The sequence below is a fragment of the Mastigoproctus giganteus genome, chromosome 3 (genome assembly GCF_048544385.1).
Source record: "Mastigoproctus giganteus isolate SK-2022 chromosome 3, ASM4854438v1, whole genome shotgun sequence".
Classification (NCBI taxonomy): domain Eukaryota; kingdom Metazoa; phylum Arthropoda; class Arachnida; order Uropygi; family Thelyphonidae; genus Mastigoproctus; species Mastigoproctus giganteus.
In genome coordinates, this window is record NC_143577.1 from 43,794,628 (window position 1) to 43,809,151 (window position 14,524).

Below are 14,524 nucleotides of genomic sequence, written 5' to 3' on the forward strand. Positions count from 1 at the left end.
GATAGTAGATGGCTGCATAATCGTAAAATTGTAATCATGGCGGAGTTTACCAATAAAATTTCATCCTCTTTGTTTTTGTCGTAAATCGACAGCTTCCATACGAGCTGTAACTTGTATGGTTTCATTCTCAGAGCGTGACGTAATAAGTTACACACTATTGTTCTTGGCGTATTAAACTCACGACTGGCACGTCCTATAGATTTCCATGGGCTTCGCGTAAAACTTCCTCGATCTGTACACTCACTGACTTTTGTTCAGCCACCATCTAGGCCGTGTTGATGGCACAAACAGTCGTCCTTTATGAATTTTCCCTACCATTGAAGAACTGTAGGTCTACTCGGTGGCTTCTTTTTAAAATGTGTTCAAAATTTACGCATAACAGCGGTGGCAGACCGCAGCTCGTTGAAACAAAGTACGCACTGCTCCTTTTCGGGATGTCAAATTCTGCCATGATTACAGTTTTGTGATTATGCTTCCAGGGCCGTTCCTGGCTCCTTGGTCGCCTCCGTACAGTAAGTATTTGGCGCCACTTTACATCATATTTTTACTGAAAGTGATACACAAAACTACATAATAAATAGAATAAATATTTAATCTGGAAAAAATAAATAAAATAATAATCCCATCCTATACATAATCCTTGAATTGTCCCTCCGCCTGTCTGTTCCCCGTTCTATTTTAAAAATCGTTTAAAATAGAGCAAAGAAAAAATTTAGAGAAATACAATAAACTTTGTTTCTACTCACTAGGAGGTCCCAGGAAAATTATTCTTATTTGTAACCCCAGAAGAAAAATATGTGTTCCCAAAATAATAAACGTAAAATTCGATTTTTCAACTTGTGGCATAATCCTTTTTTTTTTTTTTTCTTCTTTTTTTTTTTTTCAGAATTAAATTACTATTTTTTAACTAACTATAATGGGACATGCATCATTTTAAAGAAAATTATACAAATATTTGTTGTAATTTTTACAGATTTAATTCCATATTTATGACTGAGAATCATGAGATCCCTTATTATGAAATCATCAGATGAAGGTATTATTACGTAATACATTTTCGTGCTGCTTAATGTAAATGTACGAAGATTACCTTGCCTTATACAAAGGGTAATCACCTCCTTATCCCTGCTAGCAAAATTCCTGTATATTTGACAATTCCCCGTGACTTCCTCTGGCAGCCTGTTTACACAGCACAAAAAATTGCATATCTGACTGCACAGTTATTACTCCCAGGTCTTTTCCATTCTCCACTACCCTGAGTGTAGTACCATACAGTTAGTACATTTTTCTGGGGTTACTGCTATACATATACATGTACTGTACTTTGCATTGTATATTAAACTTTAGGCCGCCCGGGCTAGCTGGGTGGGTAAAGTGCCTGCTTAGCAACCCAAAGGTCGCGGGTTTGAATCCCGCCTCGGGCATGGATCAGAGTAGTGAAAAAACCTTGGGAGGTGCATTATGGCCACAGAAGCCGATGCGCCAACAAATAACAAAAAAAAAAAAAAAAAAAAAAAATTAAACTTCAGTTTCCATTTCTCATTCCATATGCCCAACTTTTCTAGTTCCTGTTGCAGTAGCATACTGTTATTACTGTCATTAACTACCCTGCCAACCTTTGTATCATCTAAAAACTTCGATATTAAGTCTGATATACCTTCATCAATATCATTGATAAATATACAAAACGACAATGGGCACAACACCGATTTTTATTAGTGGAGGACTCCACTAATAAAAATAGTCCACGAAGAGCAGTGTCCATTGATTACCACTCTCTGCCTTCTCCCACTCAGCCATAATTTTATCCATTGTAGGAACTTGCCCTTAATGCCATACTGCTCCTTTTTTGTACCACATGTCTTCCATGTGCGACAGTGTCAAAAGATTTACTGAAATCCAAGTATATGATATCAAAAATAGTTTTTGCGTCCAGTTCTTTTGTGACCGCATCATAGTATCCAATCAGATTGGTCAGACAAGTCCTCCCCTTAATAAACCCATGCTGTGTCTGAATTATTACTGCAGTCTTGTTTAGATGATCCTGCAATGCTTCTTTAACTAGTGACTCCATTATTTTACCCTGAACAAAAGTTAAACTAACAGGTCTGTAATTATTCGTGTCATCCATTGATCCCCCCCTTTGTGTATTGAGGATACATTTGCACATCGCGAGTTCGTGGCAATGTCCACTGAGTCCGTGGGGACCTCCAGTGAGTCCAAGGGGAGGTCCCCTACGGATCTCCCATTGGACTGTCATAATTATGGCTAAGGGTTTGGGTTTGCACCTGGCTTGCATGGTTCATTTTAACTCACCGGCCACTGGAGTATTAACAGCAAATTATTCAAATTAGAATTGTCTCCTACCCCGCTTTGTCTCTGTGGACAGGAAGAGAGTATTGGCCACATTATTTTTGATTGTCAATATTATCAAGACTACAGGCGTGAAGTGCAGCTTGTTTCAGATATCTTCACAATGGGAAATAAACCTGCCCTTATCCGATCTCAAGTAGCATTTATAGCTCTGAATACCTTTGCCTCACGTGCTTTTAAAAGAAAAGAGGAGCTTAGACTTGCTAATTTGGGATAATTTTATCAGGAGTTGATGATGATTGGATACTCATGGTAATCAAATATACCCTGCTGGACATTGAACGTGTTCCTTTATATATGGTAAATTCTTGGTGTTCTTCTGAAGACGTGGAACCTTTTTATAGCGTGATTGTGGTAAAAAAAAATAAAAATAAATAAAACATGTCTACAGGAGATTAGACATGATTATATCTCAAGAAATCTTGCTGATCCTAGCTTCTAGGATGGGATCCATGGGATTATTTTCCTTTAGTCTTGCTTTATTTCGTCTACCTTCTAACTATTGGAGGGTTTCCCTGTTTGATCCCCCTCTCTTCTATTCTTTCCTACCCCTCCAGCTCCCAAACTTCTCCTTCTATAACCTTTTCATTTCATCCTAATTTGGGCCCCTCTCGGGTCTTTTGCCCTGGGCTAGTCCAGCAGGTGATAGTAGATCCTGGCCGCCTCCACGTGGCAGGGATGGGAGGGGGACGTTGTGACCAGGTGTTGCTACTTCCCATCTGCTAAGAGCCAAGTACCGGCCGAAAACATAACAACACACCATACCATACACTTACACATCCAACACGCTACATAAAAAATGGCCGGTTTTGGCGTAAGCTTCTACACAAGATGTACAACGGCGGCTGATGGGGGAAACCCTGGAATCCGCCTCAACAACACATTAATATCCCCTAAATGTCTCCCTAAGGGTTTGCTTATTTCCTTTGCCGCCTCCTTTAAAATAACTGGATAGGGTCCATCCACCCCAGGTGCCTTTCTTATGTTGAACTTCAACAATTTCTCCTCCACTTTGCTCTCAGTTATTACAAAATCATTTTGCTCCCAGAGCTTAATAAGCTTCTGTCCTCACTTCCCTACAGAATTCCTCATGTGTGAATGTAGATGCAAAATACTCATTCAGTTTGTTAACTATCTGAGCAGAATCATCAACAGTCGAACCAACGATATCAGGTAGACAAATCTGATTCATCCCCCTTCCTTCTAGAGTTTATATAAGTAAAGAAGTTTTTGCTGATTTTCTTTGCATCCTTTGCCAAAGATTTTTCGGAATCTGCATTCGCTTGCCTAACCTCTTTTGTGACTTCATTACAGACTAGCTTATATGTACCATAGGATGCTGTGTTGCCTGATAATTTATATACATCCCATGCATTTTTCCTCTCTGCCACGAGCATTAGTTCATCTGACATCCGTTTCGGCCTACACCTTGAACAGTATTTCTTGGTTGGTGTGAAAAGCCTAGTAGCTTCCAAGGTTAATTCCTTGAATGCTTCCCATTTAGAATTTGCTGTTGGTAACTTCATCAGATGGTCCCACTGTATAGAATTTAAAAACTTTTTGAGACCACTGTATTCACCTTTACCAAAGCAAAAACTCTTCCCTTTACCCCTGATGGTAGTTACATCTTTAAGTAAATCCCACATCATGCACTTGGATCACTTCCACCTAAGTGTTACATTATCTGCAAATTCTTAATGAATGAATAATCACTGCTGATTATCAGATCAAGAGTATTACCCCCTCTGGTTGCCTCTCGAAGGGGCTGCTGTAGAAAACAGTCATCCAGTAAATCCACTAAAGTTTTGCTAGTGTACGAGTGACCAATACACAAATTCCAGTCAATATCTGGGAAGTTAGAATCCCCCATTATAAGACATTTTGATTTACTGCCCATCTTTATTTCTCTGTATAGTTGTTCATTGTACTCATCAGAGTCATAAGGCCTATAACACACTCCTACTCTCAATTTTGCGTTCCCGGTACTTATGTCACACCAAACTGACTAAACGTTGCACTGTCAAACAATGTCAGCTGGAGCACTGCCTTAGATTTTACGTGTTTCTTAACTATCAGCATAACCCCTCCTCCCTTCCTATCTTGTATATCCTTTCTGTACACATTTTACTTCCCAAATTCCATTTCTACATTCCTTATATCTGTGTGACACCACATCTCACATGTTATAGTTTATTAATTTATTTCTTTATTTGTTTTTATTTTAATTTTAAAAGAAATAAAATTAATTTATCAATATCAACAAAATTACTGTTTTCCATGATATCTGTACCACATCAAGTGGTGCTGACTAACTCTTGCCGATCATATTATTATCTTGCCGACCACCATGCTGCTGTCTTGCCGACAATACTGTTCATCGACCATACTATCTACCATCTGTTCGGTCCGGTACTGAATACTTGTATAAACTGATTTCCTGGTATCAATTTCTAATCTCCAGTTGTTATAATCAATAATAAGCGACGTATTATTATTAATATCAATTTATTTCCAAAGAAATGTCCCTTTACAGCTATCCAGCTAGAGGACACGGGTTACATGATAATAATGAATAAATAAATATTGCCATACTATTTACAATCTATGTACAGAGTACTCAAATGAATTGATACAATGCATGGCCTAAAACAGCATCTGATTACATAAATACCACATAAATACATAATATAGGTAATATAGTATCCCGGAATTTATGTCACCTACAGTTTGACCAGGGCATACATATCTTTCAGAGAGGCAGATCTGTACGTTTTGTCCTTGCAGAACTTCTGACAGTCAATGGATAACCTGTTAAATATTTCCATGGAATTAAATGGAAACATGTTATCCAAGGAGGTCATGCTGCGCAGCTTGGATCTGAATGGCAGTGCGCTGGTATGAGTTCTATTACGATCTGACGGTCTAGCAATGATATCCCAGATATCAGGTGAGCTTAATTTTCCGGAGATAAGCTGGGCGAAGATCACGAGGTTCCTGGAGATTATATGATACTTCCAAGGTAGCATATTTAGATTAGAGAGCCTGACAGATTTTGAGACTGTGGGTGGTAAGCATGCGACCATAATTAGCCATTTTAAAATCCAGTATTCCAGGGATAGGAACCTGGTTTGGTAAGATGGAGGTGCCGAGGACCATATCGTTGAGGCATACAATAAATCACCGGAATTGGCTGTTACCAAACATTTTCTTTGTAAAATGATGAAACTTTCTATGTACAGAGTACTCAAATGAATTGATACAATGCATGGCCTAAAACAGCATCTGATTACATAAATACCACATAAATACATAATATAGGTAATATAGTATCCCGGAATTTATATCACCTACAGTTTGTGATACACACGGAATAAAGTCACATCCGTGACTTTATTCCATGTGTATGTCCTACTTTGGGCAAACTCTTGTCATATCTACATGCACTTCTGTATGTTTAGTTCTTATTCGTGCAGCTCTTCAACTAAAATAATTTTAAAACACCTGAAATAAGTTACCAGGGCAATATTTAGATTAACTTCAATACTTTTATCCCATATGAAATTCGACACTTGTTTCTTTTTCCACGTTTAAATGGGAAAAGAGTTTTGAAGTTAATCTGTTGTCTTTTGATAATTCCACTTATCATTCTTCTTTTTTTTTTTTAAGTAATGTAATATTACCAGGGCAACCTGTCTGTCTTGACCTTCTCAGGTCATTGTCCTACCATAGACTTGTACGTAACATGCAATTTGAAGCTGCATGTTTTTTTCTTGAATACCACTGTAGGTATTCCTACAGTGGTATTCGAGAAAAAAGTTTGGAGGCACTAGTTTCGGAGCGATCATGGTACATACGGCTATTTAAAAATGTAGTGACTAGGAATACAAAAACACCAAATAGATGTAATAAGTAACAAAAACTTTATTTTAGGTTTAACTGTTTCTTACTGTATTTAGTTTTAAATGTATTTTGTTGGCTAAATCCAATTGTGTCATATTTTTACGTTATTATTATCTTGGCCACCTCTAGGTGTTATTTTGGTGTTGCCAAAATATTCGGTGCAGAAGCCTGTTTCGGAACTCCTGTGGGGATCAAGACAGGTTGTGGGCACTTCATTTCCACTGTGGTACTTTGAAGGTCAGCATTAGAGGAATGATTTCTGGCAGTTGTAAGTGCCTTTGCTTGCCTTTAACTATACCTTCAATATAGAGAACCCACAAATAATCATGACGACTGCTACATTTGTACGGTGGATATGTCTAAGTTTAAAAAATATGAAAATCGAGAAGCTGTAATGTATTCCAACGTACCATCATCTATTGCTCCGGTTGCCACTCAATCAAGGCGAAACCAGCTGGCATCAGTTGGTTTCGCTTTTCTTGAACAGCAAGAATTGAATGACTTAGTGAGGGACTTGGGTTTAACTAAATCCAATGCAGAGCTCCGGAAAGCTCGTTTAAATGAGTGACATTTACTGGCTCCTGGCAGCAAGACTTCCACATACGGAAAAAGACGTGTCGCCTAGGCACATTTTTGTACTTTTGAATTATCCCTGTGCTATTGTTTTGATTCGATTTGGTTTTATGAAAAAATTCTATTAGTCAAAATCAAGAAAAGTGACGTCTTATCATAGGCAGTTCGAGTAATAGTTTGAAAATTGTATTGCTTTGCAATGGGAATTTACATCTATATTCGTGCTGTCCTATGTTCATATAATAAAGAAGAGTGCGGAAAGGTGGATTAGGATGACAGTATAAATAACGTCTGTGGGAACTTCAAGATGCTTGAGTTCCTTCTGGATTTAGAAGTTGGTTTTATTAAGTCATTGCTTTCTCTACCTCTGGGACAACAGGGTAATAGACCAGCACTACAGAAAAAGAGAATGGTCTTCCAGAATTGAATTGCAGCGTGGCGCACATAATGTAGTAAACAATCCCTTGGTTCAAGAAACAAAGTCTTACTTTCATTAATCCCTTTACAAGTTGGGACAGCTCAAATAATGTCAAAGTTTCGGTTTCTCAAGATGACTGAAGATGATTCAAGCATAAGCAATCTATGTTTTGCTATTGTTTGATGCAAAAGGGAAAGGTGGCATATTTATTGGTCAACAAATTAAGCAAATGTTAGTTTTACAAGAACTGGAAGATAAAATGACTAATGCTGAGCGAGATGCCTGTTAGTCATTTCGCCTTGTGTGTGTGTGTGTGTGTGTGTGTGTGTGTGTGTGTGTGTGTGTGTGTGTGTAAAGTGCCAAAGCAACTAAGGCCGGGAGGCATCAGTATATTGTGGCTGTAAATTGCATGTATTCTGTGGTTGATTTGTTTTTTTGCTGAACGAATAATTTGAGTTTCCCAGAGGGAGAAAAAAAAAAAAAAAAAAACGTGCAAGTCTCGTCTGAGCGGATTAACTCAGCTACGTTGTGAGAAAACCTACAAAAATTCCTGGTGCCATTGAGAGGATTTGAACCCAGGCATTCTCCATCCTGTAGGGAGAACGGTGAACATATATACTATGCTAATCGCGAGGACCTTTCGACTTTTTCATAGTAGCATTGCCCTTAGTAACATCCTTTTCCTTAGGAGCAGAGTGAAATTATAAAGAACTAGTTGACAGGTTAATTGAAAATTATGTAAAAATGGGATGCAAAATGTTAATCAAGCTGTATTACTTGCACTCTGATCTGGATTTTTTTAGACCAAATCTGGGCGATATTAGTGAACAGCATGGGGAGATATTCCACAATGTCATACAGTCAACAACGAAGTCCTCTTTTAAGAACACTGTTCATCTCTCTGATCTGGATTTTTTCAAACCAAATCTGGGCGATATTAGTGAACAGCATGGGGAGATATTCCACAATGTCATACAGTCAACAACGAAGTCCTCTTTTAAGAACACTGTTCATCTCTCTGATCTATTTCCTCTGACTGAATAGAGTAGTTACCTGTAATCTAGCCTGGTACCCATCATTTATGCTGTGGTTTGCACTAAACGAGAGGATCGCACCGATGCCTATGGGGCTATTGCATTACGTTTCCGTTGGTCCGTCAACTGCAGCTAAAACTTTTTTCTTTCTTTCTAGTATTTTCAGTATTTGATTCTTTGCTTTTTTTTTTTCAAGCGGGGCAGAAGATGATATATATACTATATATATATATATATATATATCTTAATACTGCATTTCTTCCCTTTCACAATACAAACCTCGCTCTCCTCCAAACCTACATCCTTTCTTTTGCTAACTGGATCTCCACACCAATTTCCGCTGAAAAAATTTTATTTCTCTTCCGAATAGTTCCTCATTATCCATAGAAATTGACTAATGAGAATTGTCGTTTTTGTCTCGGTTCCATTTCTTATTCGTTTACATTTGGTATTACAGTTATTCAATTTTTTGTTCTTCTTGTTTACTGAGCCTTTTTAAACCGAAAGCGTTTTCTAGTGGTCATCATTTTGATCAGTCTTCCTGTGCTACTTGTTAATCTTTCCTTTCATGTATATGCCATCCCGTAAGGAATGTCTCTTGCTGTGTTAATTATATTTAAGGTGATTTTTAGAAAGATCTGTTTTCTTTTGTACTTAATTCTATGTTCTGATTTGGCCGTTTATATTTACTTAAAATGAAATCGAAATCCTTCTGTATAATTCGATATACAGTAAGTACATATAATAATGATAATAATGTCTTTCCTTTTCTTTCCTCTATGTATATATTAGCGCATCTACAAATATAAAAATATTAGGATCGCATTTAGAGCCCTAGTTTCACGGATAATTTTGGTTCTTTTTGATAAGCCAATATAACTTCCTGCTCCCTCGGTTACTCACCTTTTACCGATGAAGTTTTCGCCGTGGTTGTTTTGCTTTCATATGCAGATAAACTTCAGTTTCATCTTCGCATACAGCATATCCACTTTCTAACCAGAGTTGTAAAAATATCATTATAAAAGTAAAACTTACTGTTTTCTCGAAGTTTTTTTTTTTTTTTTTCTAAATTTTCAATATAACTTCGCTAAATATCAAATCCATTCTTTGGCCTTGGAATCACACAAGAATACAGGCTGAAATTCAAAAACTGGAGAAAATGGAGCGTGAAATAGACTGAAATGCAAAAACTAGAGAATTATACGCTTACAATCATGCCTGTCTAATACTACTGGGACTATCTCTTCTGCCCCCCCCCCCCATCAAAGTACAGTTTATACTTTTTTGAAAGAACTTAGGCTTGGGATCTTCCTGAAATTAGAACTTAAGAGTAGATCGTCTTAAGAACGTGATTACAGTGGATGCAACAAACCCATCTCTATTCGACTACATGGAACAACGAGGAAACACCGTTTGCGCTGACGTGATGTTTTGAAATTTACATAGTTCAAATCACAGGAATGTAAACCGAGGAAAAAAAAAGCGAATTTCTGTGTTCTCTTTTTCTAAAAAACAATATACATGTATACGTATTAAATTTCATGTCAAGGTATACTCACGCTATGGTATACTTTTATAAATATGAATACAATATTTATGTAAATACATTTACGTATTTGTTGAATATATATTTTTTTTCTTTCATTTTACGGATTATCCCAGAAAATTTATTTTCCAATAAAATACATAAAAAGAAAATTTATTTTCTTTTTATGTATACGGTGTTGTGCACGGACTAACATTTAATGTTGGCTAACATTTATTTTGCGTGACGCATTTTGGACTTCTTTTCGTAGTAACTCGTTTGTTATGAATTAACATTTTTTACCTTTTTTTATGGCCTCTAAATGTAGAATAAATTCTTAATAAGATCAGTGATCAAATTTACTTTGTTCATATCTTTTAATGCCATATTTATTGTTTATCCTTAACTCATTATTTTTATGGGATCTAGTCTTGCCAACTGCTGTACTTTCCAGGAAAGTATCCCCCGGGGTCGGCGAGGGATACGTTCCTGTATTGCAATAAATCTAATACAGTATATTGCAATACCTATAGTAAATATTGACTTATAAAAAGCCGGCAGACAATAATCAGTCAGTTTTAGCGTAAGGAATTTTGTATTATGTTAAAAGAAATGCATTGATTTCAATGTAAATGCATTTATAATGCGTTATTGCCATTGGCTGTAATGGTAATGAAGATAATTTTATAAAAAAATGGAAAAATGTTTGACTACAGTGTTCTGCTATAATGAATTTAGTAGTTATTTTATCCAGTAGATGGCAGTAACGTAGCCGTAAAATTCTGATATGATGCAGAATTCTGTGCTATTCGCTCATGTTAAAACAAACCGCATAGAAGTTTAGGAAATTATTACTCATATCATAGTTACATATATCTTTTGTCTAGGAAACTATCTCTCTAGTTTGTTATTTCCTTATTGTGCTGTCAGCAGAAGACGGCAGAAAAGAACTAAAAACGACACCTACATTCCTCAGCCGTGGGAAACCTATAAAGGTGACACTAAAGGCCTGATCTTGAAGACACGACACTGCGGGAGTTCTCCGATTATGTCTTGGGGTCCTGACCGAGTTATGCCGGAAGCAAGGAGACACAACGAGCAGATTACGATCGGAGGCCCCACCGACTAGAAGGTCCATAGTTGTAGATGCGCTGGAATGTAACATTGGTTGTGGTGGTGGTGGCGGCTCTGTCTTCGGGCGACCACCCCGTTGCATTGGCTACTTGGTATACCTATTGGAAGAGAGTATATGGCTTTTTTTAGATTGCTTCCTTTTTTTTAATTCCTCAATCTTCGACTCCCATTCGCCCACAATGACAGAATTCCACAAACGGATTGTACATTCAGGTGTATTAGCATATAACAGCAAGAAGTATGAGAGTCATTCAAAAAGTTTGTATTGTGATTACAGTACTAAGGGATTACCGTAGGTTTTATATTTAGTGCGCAGTTAAAATAGATCTTCTTAGGATTGCATACTAAATATTGTGGGTTTCTTAACCTTTCCTTTATACATCCATTTGTGTGAAGGATGTATATACATATGCCAACCGAGGATCAGATTCTGACATGTGGACTGCTCCAAATATGTGGATGACCAGAGATTCTGTTCATTCACATGTTTGGAGCAGTCCTGACTACTAGAGATGTGCGATTTGAACTGATCGAGTACCTCCACCTATCCGATCTGTTCGTTAACTCGGGATTACAGCGAATTTCACTTATTCCCAACGCTAAAGAATTACCTTAGAACCTTTATATAGTGGCGCGCACCTTAGCTCATGAAAATTTTCATTGAAGCCTTCTGATGCCGTAGCCTAGTGGTCAGGCGCGCGGGTGCATAAGTACACGTGCCTTGAGTGACCGGGGTTCAAGCCCGTGACTGCTGAATACGGTACTGTTTCTTGTATTCTGTGTATCTTGTAAACTCCTCTGACCGTTTGGTCGTCCCGGAGTATAAACAGAAAATTTATTTTTTATTTACATTGAATAACTGAATTTATAAAAATGCGCGTTCGGTCATACTTCCCTAGACATGCTAACGCCGTGCCTACTTAACTTAAGGCATAACGTGGGATCTGCTGACACTGGCTGCTGGCCTGTGTCAGCAGATCCCACAGTTGGCCTGGCCAGTGTGAGATATTAAAACAGAACACTGAGTCTACAGTGTAATCTTCTCTCCCACATAGGGTTCTCTAGCCCTATGACTTTAATCCCCATCAGTACTTGTTTCTCTTTCTTACCACCCGCCCAAACTTTCGCCTGGTAGTCCCTACCACCACACACCTTTCTCTGATCCTAACAGTCCTCTCCCGTTGGAGGATGGGATCCTTCTACAGGGGTACCTCTTTGTGCCTTCTGTTTTCCAGATGGAGCTTTTCTATAATCCACCTCCTTTATCTTTACTCTCAAAATCGAACTGTCACACCAACGCTCAGTTCTAATAAAAACTTCCAGTGTCGTATCGTATTTTTTTTTTTTTTCAGGGCTCCTCCCTGACAAGCCTAGGCGACTATCAGGGTTCGCCCCATCCAGAAACTATATCCACACCCTGCTCCCAGCCTTTATCCTCATGGTGGTCGACGGGCAAAGGTGTGGGTCCCAGTAGGGTCTCCGCAACTAAATGGCTGTAGGAACAACATATCAAAACAGCCCAACACTATGTATGCTACGCAGACTATACTAAAACTCGCTATCTCTGGCCTTTACAGAGTTTGTACTGCGACACAGAGTATACTACGTGGAGTTGTGGGGGGGAACGGGGGGGGGAACCCAGTGACGCTTGACAAGAAACACTATACTCCCCTAGACAACGAATCATCCCTCCCTCCTGGTGGGGATTAGGCCCACAATTTGGAAACCACTGCCTTGATGAAATGAAATTTTTCAAATGACCAGGGCTTAACAATTGTTTAGTTTGTTGTCTTCATTCGTATAAATTTTTTGTTGTATTCACGTAAATGAAAGACGATTAAAAATAATGTAATAAAAAGTTGGAACACATTCCTAATATCTGTATTACAGGTATATCAGAGTCATTTTGATACACCTATATAACTTTTGAAACTTTATTATTTTCTTTAACCTAAAACTTTGAGGAGAAATAAAAAAAAAAAGTTAGCTTCCCTCCTTCCACCCATAGCGTCTTTGTGTTCTTCTATTATATGGAACTTTTAGGCGATTTCTTCCCCTTACCAATTGTTTATATATCTTCACATTATCAGAAAGAATTGCCGTTAAAAGCATTGTACTTGAACCGGTGATGTTTGTTGATATACAAATAAACAAAATTTATATCACATAATTATAAAATGTCAAAAAATATTAAAATGGGCTGTCCTGCTTTTCTTTTTCATCTATTTCATCACATTATCTTATCTGTTACAGCATAAGAACACCCTTCTGTGTTATATCCATGCGAAGATTTGCGTTTCACCATGATTTTCCTGAATAAAGCACTACAGTATATCAAAGTGGAACTAAGGGAGGAGCTCCAAAAAACGCGTAACTGAACAATTGCGTCACGAGTGTAGAAATTTGGAACCTTTTACCGATTTTATAATCAGTTGCAGCGCTCTCAGCGGAGAGCAACAAAATCGTTTCGAACTGAGAAGTGAAGGGATAGAAAATTGGAACAATTTTGTCCCTGTCTGGTAACACATTATCGAAAAAACAGAGCCTATTATCATTACATGTCGAGGACGGATTGAAGGTTGATTCTGAAATTGGCTGACTTTACTAACTTCAGTGAATACAACCTTAAAACATTTGTACTTTCAGTGTTAGAGCAGTTTTTGGACTTAAAAAAAAAAAAAAAAAAACAATGGTTTATGGTTTTTAAAAAAAACGATGATTGTTTATAAATCCTTTTTTTGTGTATCTTGTAATGAATACATAATATTTTTGTAGTTCCTGTTTAATTTTGTAGTTCCATTTATGTTGTAATATAAATGCTGATCAACGCAAGCAATGAGAGGGGAGGGCATTGTAGACGCGGTCGTCAGTTTTGACAGTACCATAATTATTAGCTTTATGGACATAAGATATACTTATTTGTTTTTCGAAAATTAAATACATAGCTGCATTTTTTATCGTTCATAGTAAGATGCTGAATCGGGGAATATTTTGAGCCAAAAAATACATGGAGAACATGAATACTTGTAAATGGAAATGATCACCGATTAATATTATCTTAATGTCTTGAACAAAAGCTTGGCATTCGAGCGGCGTTCAAATGCAAATCTCAGAAATATTTCTGATGAAATAATAGCAAGCCAAAGTCAAGGCCAATTTACCAATGTGTAGTGGCGCGTTTGCTCCAGGATCTCAAAGTCGATGGAGCCCGAACAACACAGATACTATTGTTCTAGGGACCTACCCCTGACCTTATTTTTCGCTTATTTAAAAATTTAGCTGTAGAGGTTGAGACTACCTAAATCAGGCATTGTTCCTCGAAGAATCCCAAAATACTATAGTTATTGTGGTGTATGTATATTCGTCAGAGATGGAACCGGCAAATATTGCCCGAAAAGGTCTATTATGTAATCCTCAAATCAAAATCAGCAAGAATTCTAATATTCTGAAGCTTTTCCAGGTGTAGCTTATGACACATTTTGCCAAAAGCATTTGGTATCCGTAGGCTGATGTCTTGGATAGTGGCGCTACCTAAAAATTATTACATTACAGACTGGATGCATTCTC